Genomic DNA, 16,413 nt, shown 5'->3' with positions numbered 1-16,413 from the left:
ACAAGCCAGTTCTATTTCAGCATGAAAATGAAGAGAACTGAAGGTCTATAAAAGCTAATGCTTTGGAAAGACTTCATATAATAGCCATTATAAAAAAATTGAAATTGTGCTCACATCAGGTATAGGTAAGACACCTATAAGTAACTGGAAGAAAATTATAGACATCTAGATGGATTTTGCACTCATATTACTTTGCAAGGGCATTAAATTTCTACTCATCTTGAAATCAAATGAAATCAAAACTAAAAAATGTAAAACGGTGCGAAAAGGACACAGATAATGCAATAGGAACTATGAGAAATTGTATTAGTCTGTTTTCATGCTGATGATAAAGACATACCCGAGACTGGGAAGAAAAAGGTTTAACTGGACTTACAGTTCCACATGGCTGGGGAGGCCTCAGAATCATGGCAGGAGGTGAAAGGCACTTCTGACACGGAGGCGACATGGGAAAATGAGGAAGATGCAAAAGCAAAAGCCCCTGATAAAACTATCACATCGCATGAGACTTATTCACTACCACAAGAACAGCATGGGGGAAACTGCCCCTATGATTCAAATTATCTCCCATTAAGTCCCTCCCACAACATGTGGGAATTATGGAAGTATAATTCAAGATGAGATTTGGGTGGGGACACAGCCAAACCATATCAGAAATGTTCATCAGCAAAGAAAAAGCCTTGGCTCCACATTGAAAGTTTGACAATGAAATGATATATTTATACATTTTAATTTAAAACAATTAAAAACTAGGCCATGCACAGTGGCTCACACCTGTAATCCCAGCACTTTGGGAGGCCAAGGCGGGCAAATCATTTGAGTTCAGGAGTTTGACTGGCCAACATGGTGAAAACCCCCCAGTCTCTACTAAAAATACAAAAATTAGCTGGGCGTGTTTGCGGGTGCCTGTAATCCCACCTACTCAGAAGGCTGAGGTGGGAGAATTGCTTGAACCCGAGAGGCAGAGGTTGCAGTGAGCCAAGATTGTGTCACTACACTCCAATTTGGGTGACAGAGTGAGACTCTGTCAAAAAAAAAAAAAAAGAAAGAAAAAAAAACACCTATGGTCATGCATCACTTAATAACAGGGATACATCCTGAGAAGTGTGTTGTTAGATAATTTTGTCATTGTGTGAACATCATAGCGTGTACTTACACAAGCCTACACATGTAGGCTATGTGGTATAGCCCATTGCTCCTAGGCTACAATCCTGTACAGCATGTTGCTGTACAAAATACCGCAGGCAATTGTAACACAATGATAAGTATTTATATATTGAAACATAGAAAAGGTAATGTATTGTGCTGTGACATTATAACATCACTAGACAATAGGAATTTTTCAGTTCCATTATACTCTTGAGGGATCACCATCATATATATGTGCTTCATCATTGGCCAAAGCATTGTCATGCAGTGCCTGACTGTAATTACAAATATTTTTTATATATAGAAAAAGGTAATTAATAAAATAAATAGATGATAGATAATTGATAATTAGATCACTCTATCAATTACAGATCCAGTTTCCTTGGTTAAAAAGGCAAAGCGTACCCTAAAACTTAAAGTATAATAATAAAAAAAAAAACGCAAAAGAGAGAACTGCCATGAAAAAAAAAAAAGAAGGCATAGTGGTTAAGAGCACAGACTCTGGAACCAGATTGCATAGGTCAAATTCTGGTTCCACCACTTACAAGCTATGTTGCCTCAGGCAAGTAGTCAAGTTAATCTCTTTGTACCTTAGTTTTATCACTTGTTGAAGGGGGCTAATAATATAGTTTTTCTAAGAGATTTATCTTAAAGATTAAATTAGTATATATAAAGAACTTGGGACAACACCCGACACAGTAAATGTTGTATAAGTCTTGGCTATTACCAGCATAGCTATTACCAGTACTAGTAACAGAACTAGTACTGCTACTAATACTGATAACTGTATTTTGCCAGGGAGAGAGACAGAAGAAGGATGGGAAGAGGAGAATGCATTTGCAAGAGGGAATGACCTGCAAACCATGCCAACTGGAAGTGTAGTGCATTTGGGAGAGATAAACAATGAGGCAGTCTTACGTTTGCTGGCAAAGTTGCTTTTCTGTCATTCCATTCCTAGTGTACCCTCTACCTCTAATTCTCTCTGCTCTCTTGATCATTTATTATATGTCAGGTTTTGAGATGCTGATGAACAAGAGTGATCTCAAAACTTTACAAATTTATAATTTAGCAGGAAATTTTGGTATGTAAATCATATGTTATTAAGAGTATACATGCTGTTAAGAATGTATTGTACATTCTATATATAAAAATGTTATTGGTGCAAAGAACAGGATGTGAGAAACTGACCTGAGAGAGTATGATGGAAAGTAATAATTGAGCTGGATGTTAAGGATGAGTAAGTGTTTATTCATAAATAGCAGCATAAAATAATTAGCATCCAACATGCCTAATTGCCATCACTAGACTTACTAGACGAGGCAATCAGGGTGCCCTTTTCAAGTAGTTAGAACAACAAAGAAACCTTCTGACTACAGTAAAAGATTTGGAAAGTATAACATTTATATCACAAGGTCATTGTTATTTTCTATTTGATTTATCCTTGATAAAACTCTGAAATGTGTCATTGAGCCACACCACCCTTAAGTCAAATGACTTCTGAAAGACCTTTTTTTCTGTTTTCCTATTTTTTAGCTTTCTAACTTAGACAACTGGCAAGATAAAAATGAACATGAAATGTTGAGAACAACCACCAAGAAAAGGCTATAACCATTGTTCACTGTCTTTCCTTTCAGCACAATAAAATAAAAGGAGATTCCATAAAATAATTTCACTTTGATACCATGCATTGTGGGCAACCTCATTCTGGCATTTTCATTCTGTGCCTCATGTTGACATTATCGACATGAGGGAGGGAGAGAGCTATCTTCTTAAGGAATGCTCACTAAATATTTGAAATGAACAGTGATGAGATCAAGCATTCAGCAACAGAATTCAGCATAGAAAAGCAGCTATAGCACCAGTCCTGAAGTTAATCAACCCTGGATCCAACTCCTACTCCACTACTTATTTGCTGTGTGACAATAGAAAAGTTACTGAACTGTGAACTTCATTTGTAAAATGCAGATACTAATTCTTACCCTCTACCATTTCTGGAATATCAAGTAAAATCTGTAATAGAACACTTGTACATTGTAGATAGTTAATGAATGCTTCTTCAATGAATAAACTTATTTTCATTCGTCAGCTTTTTGAAAAATACTTTATTGGTTTTTCATTACAACAGTAATTGTATTTGTCTGCTATGGTTGCCATAACAAAGTACCACAGATTGGATAGTTTAAACAACAGTAATGTATTGTCTCACAGTTCTGGAGGCTGGAAGTCCAAAATCAAGGTGTTGGCAGGGTTGGTTCCTTCTGAGAGCTGAGAGAGAAGGATCTCTTCCAGGCCTCTCTCTGTGGCTTATAAATGGCTACCTTCTCACTGTGTCTGTTTACATTGTCTTTCCTCTATGTACATCTGACTCTGTGTCCATATTTCCCCTTTTTATAGGATACCAGTCATAAGGGCACCTACTCCAATATTATCTCATCAGAACTAATTATATCTGCAATGACCCTGTTTCCAAATAGGTCAAATTCTGAAGTACTGGGGGTTAGGACTTGAAACATAAATTTTGGGGGATGAATTTCAATCTATAACAGTAATAAAGGCTCTCTGTAATATTTCAAGCTATATAGGGATATAAAAAATTAATATTGGCTGGGCGCGGTGGCTCACGCCTAGAATCGCAGCACTTTGGGAGGCCGAGGCGGGCGGATCACGAGGTCAGGAGATCGGGACCTCCATCCTGGCTAACACGGTGAAACCCCGTCTCTACTAAAAATACAAAAAAATTAGCCGGGTGCGGTGGCGGGCGCCTGTAGTCCCAGCTACTCGGGAGACTGAGGCAGGAGAATGGCCTGAACCCAGGAGGCGGAGCTTGCAGTGAGCCGAGATCGCACCACTGCACTCCAGCCTGGGCGACGGAGGGAGACTCTGTTTCAAAAAAAAAAAAAAAAAAAAAAAAAAAAATATATATATATATATATTTTATTCTCCTATGATCCTAAGTGAAGTAACTCAGGAATAGAAAACCAAATGTTATATGTTCTCACTCATAAGTGGGAACTAAGATATGAGGATGCAAAGGCATAAGAATGGCCCATGGACTTTAGGGACTCATGGAGAAAGAGTGGGAAGGGGTTGAGGGATAAAAGACTAGAAATTGTGTATAGTGTATACTCCTCAGGTGATGGGTGCACCAAAATCTCACAAATCACCACTAAAGAACTTACTCATGTAACCAAACACCACCTGTTCACCAGTAACCTATAGACATAATTTTTTTTTTTTTAAAAAAGAGAGATTAAGCTTAAAAAAAAAAGTCTCCTCCTCCAATCCAATCTCATTCCTCTGTTTTGACCAATTTTAACACTTTGGAAGTGTTGACATCCCCAAACCCTAGATGAATCCTACTTTGGAATGTATCTTTCTGTCTTTCTTATGTCTGCACACTCACCCACTCACATAGACACACACACACATGCATGCATGCACACACACACAGGCACACACAACACATATATACATTCTTATCTTTAAATATATGTGTAGTCTTTTTTATTGTTATCAAAATTAAATCATCTACAGCCATATCATCCTGAACATCCCTATCTCATCTGATCTCAAAAGCTAAGCAGGGTCAAGCCTGATTAGTACTTAGATGGGAGACCTCCTTGGAATACTAAGTGCCGTAGGCTTAAGAAAAATATGCAAAATATTTTAAAAATAAATAAAATTAAATCATGTTATACATACTATTTAACTGCTTGCTTTTTTAATTCACAATAAATCATGAATATTTTTCTTTTTTTTTTTGAGATGGAATCTCGCTCTGTCCCCCAGGCTGGAGTGCAGTGGCGCGATCTCGGCTCACTGCAAGCTCCGCCTCCCGGGTTCACGCCATTCTCCTGCCTCAGCCTCCGGAGTAGCTGGGACTACAGGCACCCGCCACCATGCCCAGCTAATTTTTTTATATTTTTAGTAGAGATGGGGTTTCACCGTGTTAGCTAGGATGGTCTCGATCTCTTGACCTCGTAATCCACCCGCCTTGGCCTCCCAAAGTGCTGGGATTACAGGCCTGAGCCACCATGCCCGGCCTTAAATCATCAATATTTTTCCAAGTCAATGAGCATAGACTTATGTAAATATTTGCATAATATTCTATAGTATAAATAAGCCATAATCTATTCAATTCTTTTCCTATGGGCAGGTATTCAGGGTCTGTCTTAGACTGTTTTGTGCTGCTATTACAGAATACCTGAGACTGGGTAATTTATAATTAACAGAAATTTATTTGACTCATTGTTCTGGAGTCTGGGAAGTCCAAGACCAAGGGGCCACATCTAGCAAGGGCCTTCTGCATCATCGTCCCATGGCAGAAGGGTGGAAGAGCAAAAGAGCAATGAGAGAGAGACAAGGGGGCCAAATTCATCCTTTTATCAGGAACCCAGTCCCACATAACTAACCCACTCCTTTGATGATGGCATTAATCCATTCATGAGAGTTGTCATGACCTAATCACCTATTAAAGGTCCCACCTCCCAACACTGTTGCACTGGGAATTGTTTCCAATCCAGGAATTTGGGGGGACACATTCTAAGCAAAGCAGGATGTATCTAGGGTTTAGGGGTGTCTTTTTTTAATGCAAAAATATAGTTTTACATGTCTTTTTCCTCAAAAACTAGTGCTTTTATTTATGTAAGCTACATTCTGAGAAATAGCACTTCTAGGTCTAATATATGCAAATTTAAATTTAATATTATCAGATCACTTTCAAAAATGTTTTAGCAAGTCACATACTCACCAATAGTGCTTAATAATTACTCGTTTTCCCCACACTTTTGCCAAAGTGAATTTGATCCATTTTTAAAATCTTCTACATCTCTGATACATGAAAAATGATATCTCTTTACTTCTCTAATATACATATCCCTGACTACACTGAGGTACAGCATCTTTACATATATTTATTGGCTATTTGTATTCCTATTCCTCTTCTGAGAATTGCTAGATCAAATTGTGTACATATTTTTCTATTATATTTCTTGTCTTTTATCCATATCCAAGAGTCACTGTTATAAGGAAAATTAACACCTTGTCACATATATGGCAAATATTCTTTCCTAATCTATCATTTGTCTTTCAACTTTATAATGGTGTCTTTTGCCATTCAGAAATGTTATGTCATTATGTAGTCAAGTCTATGCATTTTTTCTAATTGTTTCTGGATTTTTCTGCCTTGCCTATGAGGGTCCCTATCCTACCCCCGAGGTCATTCATAGTCTCTTTCATTATAGTTTGATGTTTTGTAGTTATATATCTCTCTACCTAGGTCATTTATACAGCTGGAATTTCTCTTTGTATTTGCTGTAAGTTCCAAATCTATTTTTTCCTTTCAGGTGAATATTCCATTATGTTAACACTATTTATAAGGTAATTCTTCCTTTTCCCACTAAATTGAAATGTCAGCATCATCATATATTAAGTACTTATTTTGAAGAATACCTGAATCAGTTTCTGTGCTCTCTGTTCTGTTCCACTGATTGACTTGTTCATTCTTGAGCCAATATTCATATTATTTTGATTGCAGTAGCCATATAGGGAGTTTTATTGTTGGTGCAAAAGTAACTGCAGGTTTTGCCATTGGCAAATTACTGTACACCAGTAATTGCAAAACCTGCAGTTACTTTTGCACCAATTTAATAAAATCTGTATGGTAAGCTCCCCTTTACTGTTTGTTTTCTTTCACAGTTTTCTTGACAGTATTTCTATGCTTAGTCTTTCACATTAGCTTTATTTTGATAAGTTAAAAACAACAACAATGGTCAGCCGCAGTGACTCACACCTATAATCCCAGCACTCTGGGAGGCCAAGGTGTGTGGATCACCCGAGGTCAGGAGTTCTAGACCAAACTGGCTAACATGGTGAAACCCCGTCTCTACTAAAAATATAAAAATTAGCCGGGTGTGGTGGTGAGTGCCTGTAATCCCAGCTACTCGGGAGGCTGAGGCAGGAGAACTGCTTGAACCCAGGAGGCAGAGGTTGCAGTGAGCCAAGATTACACCATTGCACTCCAGCCTGAGTCACAAGAGCAAAACTACGTCAAAAAAATAAATAAATAAAGTAAATAAGTAACAGCAATGAAATTCTGATAATTGTTTTAAGTTTACATACAAATGTGGGAATATTAATGATATTCCCTATCCAGGAATAATACACATGGGCCACATGAAGTTGATATGAAAGCTGTGGTTTAGAAAGGTTATATACCTTGCCTTCCAAAGCCGCATAGCCAGCTAAAGACAGAAATTGCCTTTAGTATACCTCTGGTGCAAATTTTACAACATTAGTAACCCTTTCATTCATATCTGAGAAGGAAGGTTGTATCACCTGAGGTCAGGAGTTCGAGACCAGCCTGGCCAACATGGTGAAACCCCATCTCTACTAAAAATACGAAAATAAGCTGGGTGTGGTGGTGGGTACCTGTAATCCCAGCTACTCAGGAGGCTGAGGCAGGAGAATTGCTTGAACCCAGGAGGCAGAGGTTGCAGTGAGATTGTCCTTAACTAAATTACTGAGCTTGTCCTTGACTAAATTACATGGCAGCTTAGCCACTTACAGGGCAGTCAGATGCAAGCAGAATTTGACCAAGCATGGCACCAGTTTATAAGCAAATTGCCAGCTTTCATCCAAATAAATTCTCATTCTTCAAAATGTCTAGATTTAATAAGAATGAGAATAAATTTCCACTTAATAAGTATCTGGTACACTCTTGGCTCAAACCTATCTTTACCTATATGAACTTCTGTCATTATAAATTAATTTCTTGGTTTAAAAGTGTATTCTTCTAAAATGTAAATATTATTATAACGATTACTATACATATTGGTGTGAATTGGTTTAATTGCTGCTCTTTAAAGAACCAGCTGGCAAAGTCCCTATTGAAATTAAAATGTTTCTCTTGGAGGGGTGGGGCATGGAGAATGGTTTTAGAAAATGGGACGCCACTTCAGAGTAGCTTAGGCTAAACAGATTGCTGAGAGATATGGGAAAGCTGGAAAGGTGGAGGGACTTGACAAGCTCAGAGGATCCCAGAGCTGGGCAATACAGGAGAGTAAGAGCCACGGAGCCGCACCAGTTATTTCACACTTTCCTTTGGGCTAAGAACTTTTTTGTTCAAAACAAAACATGAAAAAAGAACTTCTGTTCAGCCACCACTAGGTGACAAATGGAGCAAATCATCTCTACAAAATCAGGTGTCTTTCTATATCGACAGCAGTTGTATCCCTCCCATACTCGGAGGAGCCACTTAACAGGAAGTCCAGTCACTATTTGCCATCACTCCTGCTCAAAAACAATGCCCTTTTCAGAACATTTCCAAAGCTAAAGCAAAGAACAGCAAGAAAATCAGTTCTAAGGGAAAAGCCTTGCCTGAAGCTGGACATGAATTGACAAGAGATGGAGCCACTAGGCAGCAAATAGGAAAACAGATAAGGAAAAAGCCAGTCAGATCAATAAGTTACCAAAGTCAGTTAATTAACCAGTCAGTACTATGGAGCACCAGCTATGTACTGATTAAATGTAGTTTTAAAAATTACTCAGTTTAACAGACTGATATTGGATACGCATCACCTGGATGCCCAATGCTTCTGCACATCTTCATCCTTTTTTTGTTCTGGACAGAATAAAATTAGATTCTGCCCTTCTTATTAAATCAAGGTGGTGATGTTACACATAATTTTCTACTTATTCGGCTTATGTTTTATGTATATTTCTTTAAATCATTGGATCAAAGGCACATTTAAAATATTTCCTCAAATGAAATCAGGGCATGATGTAAACTGATGAGTGAATAGTTTTCATGATAAAGAAAAGTAATGTCAAATTATTATTTCAGAATGTAGGGTAAAATATCAGTCACATATTCATTAACTTATTAAGAAGATTACCATCTATCCTAAATTTATATGTGGGTATAGTAAATTTACTGAAACATTTTTAAATGAAAGGAATATTTTTAAATGTGATACAAAAAATGTCTATTATTTCCAAATTTAAAAGACATTTCTCAATATTCCGCAAAAATATTTTAATACAGCCAGGTGTCCAAAACAATTTATGATAGACATATGCCTCCACTAAAAAATAAAAACAAAAAACCTCCTAAGAATGAAGGTTTGTGGAAGTGATGCTGGATTAGATGATACAAGTCCTGGGTTCTACACCAGGTTGTGACCTTGAGTTTGCTGTACCTTTATAACCTTTTGTTTCTTGTGCTGGGGATATTACACATAGTTGATAGAAGATGAAAATGAGATGAGGCATAGTAATAGGCCTATAGAACTGCAAAAAGCTGTCAGATGCAAAGCATTCTATATCATACAAAATTAGTGTACTTTACTGTGGTGTGTCTACAAACTTCTCTTACTGCTAACATCTTCCATTCCTTGAAAGAAAATAGGACATAATGAACTGATAAAATTAAAAAATTTTAATGCCAGTATAAAACTTTAAATTCAATAGAAAAGCTCACTAGCTGAAAGATTTTGCCTTTTTTTTGTCCTTTAAATATATCATCTCTAAATCAATTTGTTTTTGTGAATTTGTTTTTTAAAAATGAAGTTGCTTTACTGTACATACATAATCGTTTCATTATTATTCACCTAATTGATTCAAGACATTCTGTACTCAAATATCCCCTTCCTGAATGCTCAATTTGATCTGATTACTTTCAATTCAAACTCTTCCTGTCCTGGACACAGAAAGCAAAGGAAGTGCTGCCACCAACAGGAAAATGCAAGTCCCAGTATTTCCACTTACACTAAAATTCTCCATGTTCCCCACTTGGAACTCTTGTTAAATAAACTAAGACATCGTATAGGCAATAGCAAAGAAAAATGGAAAAGCTCCTTGGATGCATACAACTTCAATTTAAAACTAAATAAAATTACATCCTATATCAGTAAGAAAAAAAGGCATCTAGAATATCCTCAAAGGCAAATTTTCTCGGGGCAAGGTGTTACGAACATCACTGGTGGTAACTGACCTTTATTAAATATCTAGTAAGGAGTCTCCATGAAAATATTATTCCTGTATGCAGCGCTGTCATGCCTAAAATACAAAGAACATTTTAAAGAAAATGGTAGCATGCTTTCAGTACATAATTTGTTTAGTGTAATAGAATTTCATGCCTGTACTGTTATATAAGAACACAGATATATAAAATGCTGCAATATTGTTCTTCTATTGAAAAAATAAAGGCTTTGGCCAGGCGCGGTGGCTCATGCCTGTAATCCCAGCACTTTAGGAGGCCAAGGCGGGCAGATCACGAGGTCAGGAGATTGAGACCATCCTGGCTAGCACACGGTGAAACCCCGTCTCTACTAAAAATACAAAAAATTAGCCCGGCGTGGTGGCGGGCACCTGTAGTCCCAGCTACTCGGGAGGCTGAGGCAGGAGAATGGCGTGAACCTGGGAGGCGGAGCTTGCAGTGAGCCGAGATCGTGCCACTGCACTCCAGCCTGGGCGACAGAGCGAGACTCTGTCTCCAAAAATAAAAAAAAAGAAAGAAAGAAAAAATAAAGGTTTCATGTTTCAAGAGCATCACTCAAGATGACCAGGAAAATGCCATACTAACATTTTTTAAGTATATGATTTTTCTTAAATCTAAGAGGTTTTTATAATTACAAATTATAAGTATATATTATATAAATATTATAACTGTGTCTGAAGATTTGGACACAATTGATGGTTAGGTATATGTATACACATAGGCTTTCCCAATTCTTTTATTCAAAAGCTCTCCAGTCCTTGATCTAGAATCATCTCTGTAGGCATTAGAGGAAGCTAGAACTTGGGTTTTCTGGAGTCACAGCCTTGAGAAGAAAATTATGAGTCACCCTCAAACCCCTAGTTCATCCCATCTATTACTTTAACCACTCAACTTTTTTCATTTCAAATAGTTCTAAGTTTCAAAATACCAAATTCTTCACTCAGGTGCACCCACACATTTCCCACTGAGTTTTTGCAAGTCATACAAATAAAACTGAAGCTACATTTATACCAAATGAATATGGCGTTTGCTTATTTTATATCCAATTAATATTTGTTTGATGTTAAATTCCTTATAATTTTTATGAGAATTATTAAAAGTCCCAGAAAATTTATTTCAGGGAGCATATTTCTAATTCTTGACTTTCAACCTCCTATTAAGCACTTACTATATGCTAGTTCCTGTCAGAGGTACTGGGTGAACAAGATACAGTCTTCTTCACTCTAAAACTAAGAATTCATGAAGGAAAAATTTTAATCTCTAACCTATGGATGAATTTATTTGTAAGTATTTCATGAACAAGTCATACGATAAACACAAAAGAGTATATTACTAACAACTGGTGAAATTTGACAACTCTGTTAATATCCCTAACATGTTGGATCTGCCTGTTAGGTACTCAAGTGTCATTACTCTATTTCAGTGTTGAGTAACATGAGTTTTTTTCTTCTATCAAGTTACAGTATTCAGACCACACTATTCTGAGTGCATGAGTCTTTAAAAATGAAGATGCCATGATTTAACAACTCTTAAAAGGGCAAAGAGCACAGAAGAGCTCAAAATTCCTCTATCCTCATCTCTTCTTTCCTCACAAACTTTCAATTCACAGCACACAGCTGTAGGAAGGCTGTCACATTGGGGATTTGAATTGTAGTCCTTCAGGCACTTTGCTTCCTCAGCTGGCATTGTCACAATAGCTTCCCAACTAGAATCCATGCCTCCAGGCTCACCCACATGCCAATGCATTCTCCGTGCATTCAACCATTCTCCTTTCTGTTAAAAACCCTTCAGCGTTGCCTTAGAACCATTAGAGTAAAATCCAAACTTCTTGGAACAGCATTTGAAGACCTTCATGATCTGGCCCTTCCTTAGCTCCAGCTGTACCAATTTCTTGCAGTTCCAAAAATCTACCATGCTCTTTGCTTTGCCTCCTGACCTTTGCACATTTTAGCCCTTCTGCTTGGATTTTTCTCTTCTCTTCTGTTCCCCTTTTCTGGCTTATATGTGTGCTTAAATGCTCTGCTTAACTGTCTTCTCCCCCAGACCTTTCCCTCATCTGCAAAGGGGTCAAGTGACTATTAAAGGGTAGGTTAGGTGCCTATCAAAAATTCTCCCATAGAAACATGTGCTCACTCTATCCTATCTTAGTGTATATAATGTTTCGTGTCCATATGTAATCATGTTTAATTATCTGTCCTTCCAATTATAAAAAGCAGGGAGTCAGTTTATTCACTTTGAATCTTTAATCCATGGCATGCAGTAGGTACCATGTTTACTGAACAATAAAAATACACTGAATAAGGTATACTGAATTAAGGAATAAATTTTCTCTCCTGAAAATGAGCCCTATAGGCTTGTCTGCTCACATTGGCACAAGCTTCTAATTACAAGCTGAATACCCATGAAGGATGGATAACTTGCCAGAGAAGATTATCTTGCTATTAATTACTCAAATAGGAATGTATATAAAAATACTGCTTAAAACATTTGCTTTTGGCTAAGCATTAAGAATTCTCTTGCCCTGGGCACACTAGTGGGCATTTGTAATCCCAGCTACTCAGAAGGTAGAGACTTGAGCCCAGGAGTTGAAGACCAGCCTGGGCAACATAGCAAGACCCCTGTCTCAAAAAAAAGGAAGAAGAATCAACTGGCCTCTGATTTTTACTTTCCTGGTGAGCAGAGCAATACAATATATCAGAGGAGGGATGGAGAGCTGAATGCAGACTGGGGAGTCATGAGCCATGTCTGTTTGCCCCAAAGTACTGCTCATTTGAAGTTTGATTACCAAGCAGCAGTCAGTTGGGATAATCACATTTCAAGCCTTGTCAAATGCCCAGCTATTTTTCCACGATGACATTTCTGTCATCTCCCAACTGTAACACATCTCCACACGAGTATCCAGAAGTGGATTCATTACTCAATTAAAAAAAGGTGGGTCAACAGGTTGACTAAAGACTCACCCATGAATGTAGACTGAGTCATGACATATTCTCACAGCTGTCACTGATACCTGATTTTCTTCATCACCCAGGTATGTGTGCTTAGACTAGGCAGTCTTTCCCAGCACCTGCAGCCTAGGATTCCATTCTCATTTCGAATACTTCCATTTTTCTTCATTTATGTGCTGCCATTGCTTTTAATTATGACAACTTCTTGCACTTTAAAAGGAAACCAAGTTCAGCAAATGTCAAAAAATACTTGGCACTGATTAAAACAAAGATGACTGATAACAAATTCCCAGAAACCATTTCTGCTGCTGCTAATGTGCTTCTTCTTCACCTGTGAGAAAAAATTCCTTTAGCTATCTAGGATTTTCATTCAAATGCTGAGAATAAAAAATAAAAAAAGATTTGAAGTGCTCAACATAACAGTACACAATATTTCATACTAGGGGTAAGGTTTACCACCAAAATAAGCAGTATAGATACCTTGATAACATCTTTTTCATTCCTATGCTTAGGCAAAATGTCTGTATAAAATAATTTTACCTTGTTGGATTAAATAGCATCTCCTGCAAAAGCAATGTATTGAGGTTTACTGCAAGATAAGTCTCACTCTTCCAGAATTTAACGTTTTTTCAACTGGCATTTCCCTTAGCTACAGGGTGATAACTGGCCTACAAAAAGTTAAAGCTTAAGGCACTGTAAGATTATATGACTTGTGAATCACCAAAGAGTAACTAAATAATGGCTAATCCTGATCTATGATTTGGATGTGTTGTGTGGTATTTAACAGCTGCAAAGATTTGAGTGTGTTGTGTAGTACTTAACAGCCGCAAAGTAGTAAGAAGGTATTGAACTGTAATTCTCAGTCCTATCTTTGCAACTCTAGGTCTGTGATTTGGGACAAGTCAATTCATCATCCCTGCCTTCCTTCCTTCATTCATTCACCAAGAGAGGCAATGAAGATACAAACATGATTTAGCCAAAGTCTCACAAGAAATCTCTGATTGTCAGTTTCCTTATTGGTAAAATGGGGCTTTCTTAATGAGGATTAAAGAAAACAAAGTATGTCAAAGTACTTCATAAATGACTAAGAGCCATATAGATGTTAAATGTTATTATAACATTTTTATACCCATTTTTTACCCCATTTTCACCCCATTTTCTCACCCTTTTGCTTTCTCTCTCCCTCTCTCTCAATATTTTTATTCCTGAACAGTTTAAAGATTAGTTACATCATCATGGCCCATCATTCCTAAATAATTCAGTGTGTTTCCTAACAATAGGAGTATTTGCTTACTATATTTATAACTATAGTACAATTTTCAACTTTAGTAAATTTGGCATTGATACAGTACTTTTATCTAATTTGCCATCCATATTCCAATCTTGTCAATTGAGATAGTAATGTCCTTTATAGCATTTTTTTCTCCTCCAGTACAGATCTCAGCCTAGATCAAGTATTTATTTGTTATGTATCTTATAGTCTCCTTTTATCTAGAACACTTCCACAGCCTTTCTTCGTCTTTTATGATGCTGACATTTTTAAAGACTACAGACCTCCTCTTTTTTAAAAGAGAAAATTCCTAATAATTCTCTATTTCATTTTTTAATAATTATTTTGTATTCATCCATTTAAGCTTCTCTTCCTACCACTGGGAATCCAAAAGCCATCTCTGCATGAAAAAAAAAAACAGTACACACAGTGGTTGCCACCATGTCTGATTCGCCACCATGATAATGTAATGTTGATTTCTGTCCCCCTCCTCTTCTGCCCTCTTTCTTCCCCTTGTTCTTCTATTGTTCTGTTGATCCTTAGACTGCAACATCCTTTCCTATTATCTGAACTAAATGGATCATGGACAGAAGGTCATGTCTGCTCCCATCATTCATATAACAAGGAGAAAGGGATGAGGAAGAGCTCATGGCTCTGACAATTCTACAAGAGAACACAATTACTTTTTGCTAATGGTTCTAAATCATCCTTGATTATGGTATTCCCCCACCTTCCTAATCCTTTTTAATTTCCTCCTACTAAACAAAAGATTCCCATCATAGTTGCCCTTCAGAGTTTCAGCACACTTCCTTGAACCTTATTTCATTTGACCCTTAGAACAACCAGATGTATTAGGTAGGATTTATTATCACCATTTTACACTTAAGGAAACAGAGGCTCAAACCCATCAAGTGATTTTCCACAAGCTCAGGCGCTTAGATGTGGTAGATTCAGGCTGAATGAAATCCAAGGCTTCTTATTGCTTGTCCAATGCATGCTCACTCCATCTTCATGCCTCTTTTATACCTGCAGATCTTATGTGTGGTGGCATTCACCCTGGCATGGTGGGTCAAGATGCAATGCACTGAGGTCAATCTGTGCCTTTCCTTTTATGGAAAATAGTGGAGGTATTTTTAAATAGTACATTTCGGATATATGGTTCTGAAGCTATTATTTAAACATATTTGAAATTTGGCAAAAGTATAGAAATACATTTGTTGTAATATGCATTTAGAAAATGTGAAAGAAATATATAGCTCTGAGAAATGTTCCACAAGTGTCCATTAAAATTAGTTTCAGGTGTCAAGAATAACAGCTTTTAAGTAAAGAGTTCATTTTGTAAGGATAATAACTTGCAAATATGCACAGTCATGAAAAACAAACAGGAGACAAGGAAAGAATTTAAAAGATCCTGCCCGGCCTCCTTATTAACAGCATAACAAATGCTCTTAGGAATACACAAATTTTTTTAGAGGGGGGCATTAACTACCTCATTTAAACAAAAGTGGAAACTAAGAGAGAGTCTTAAGTGTCTTATATGTGGCCACACTAGTGATTTGAAACAGCCCTGGAGCTGGGTGCACCTGTAATCCCAGCTACTCGGGAGGCTGAGGTGGGAGGGAGGCTGAGGCGAGAGGATTTCTTGAGCCCAGGAGACCAGCCTAGGCAACACAGCAAGACCTCTATCAAAAGCAAAGAAAAGAAAAGAAAAGAAAAAAAAAAGCAAAGAAAAGAGAAAAGGAGCCCAGGCGCCGTGGCTCACGCCTATAATCCCAGCACTTTTGGAGGCCAAGGCGGGCAGATCATGAGGTCAGGAGATCAAGACCATCCTGGCTAACACACGGTGAAACTCCGTCTCTACTAAAAATACAAAAAAATTAGCTGGGCGTGCTGGCGGGCGCCTGTAGTCCCAGCTACTCGGGAGGCTGAGGCAGGGGAATGGTGTGAACCTGGGAGGCGGAGCTTGCAGTGAGCTGAGATCGCACCACTGCGCTCCAGGCTGGGAGACACAGAGAGACTTCGTCTCAAAAAAAAAAAAAAAAAAGAGG

At 37.6% G+C, this 16,413-nt stretch overlaps 1 long non-coding RNA gene across 1 annotated transcript in view; it reads right to left on the bottom strand.

Moving 5' to 3' along the window:
• Positions 1-10,123: 10,123 nt before the first annotated feature.
• Positions 10,124-16,413, bottom strand: part of LOC134807570 (uncharacterized) — a 92,829-nt gene continuing 86,539 nt past the window's right edge. The window contains exon 5 of the long non-coding RNA XR_010148327.1: positions 10,124-10,206. This is a non-coding gene — a long non-coding RNA (uncharacterized LOC134807570). The remainder of the gene's footprint in view (positions 10,207-16,413) is intronic.

This window comes from Pan troglodytes, chromosome 10, assembly GCF_028858775.2.
Source record: "Pan troglodytes isolate AG18354 chromosome 10, NHGRI_mPanTro3-v2.0_pri, whole genome shotgun sequence".
Lineage (NCBI taxonomy): Eukaryota > Metazoa > Chordata > Mammalia > Primates > Hominidae > Pan > Pan troglodytes.
Note: the sequence above shows the minus strand (reverse complement) of the source record. Positions and strands in the feature narration are given on the sequence as shown.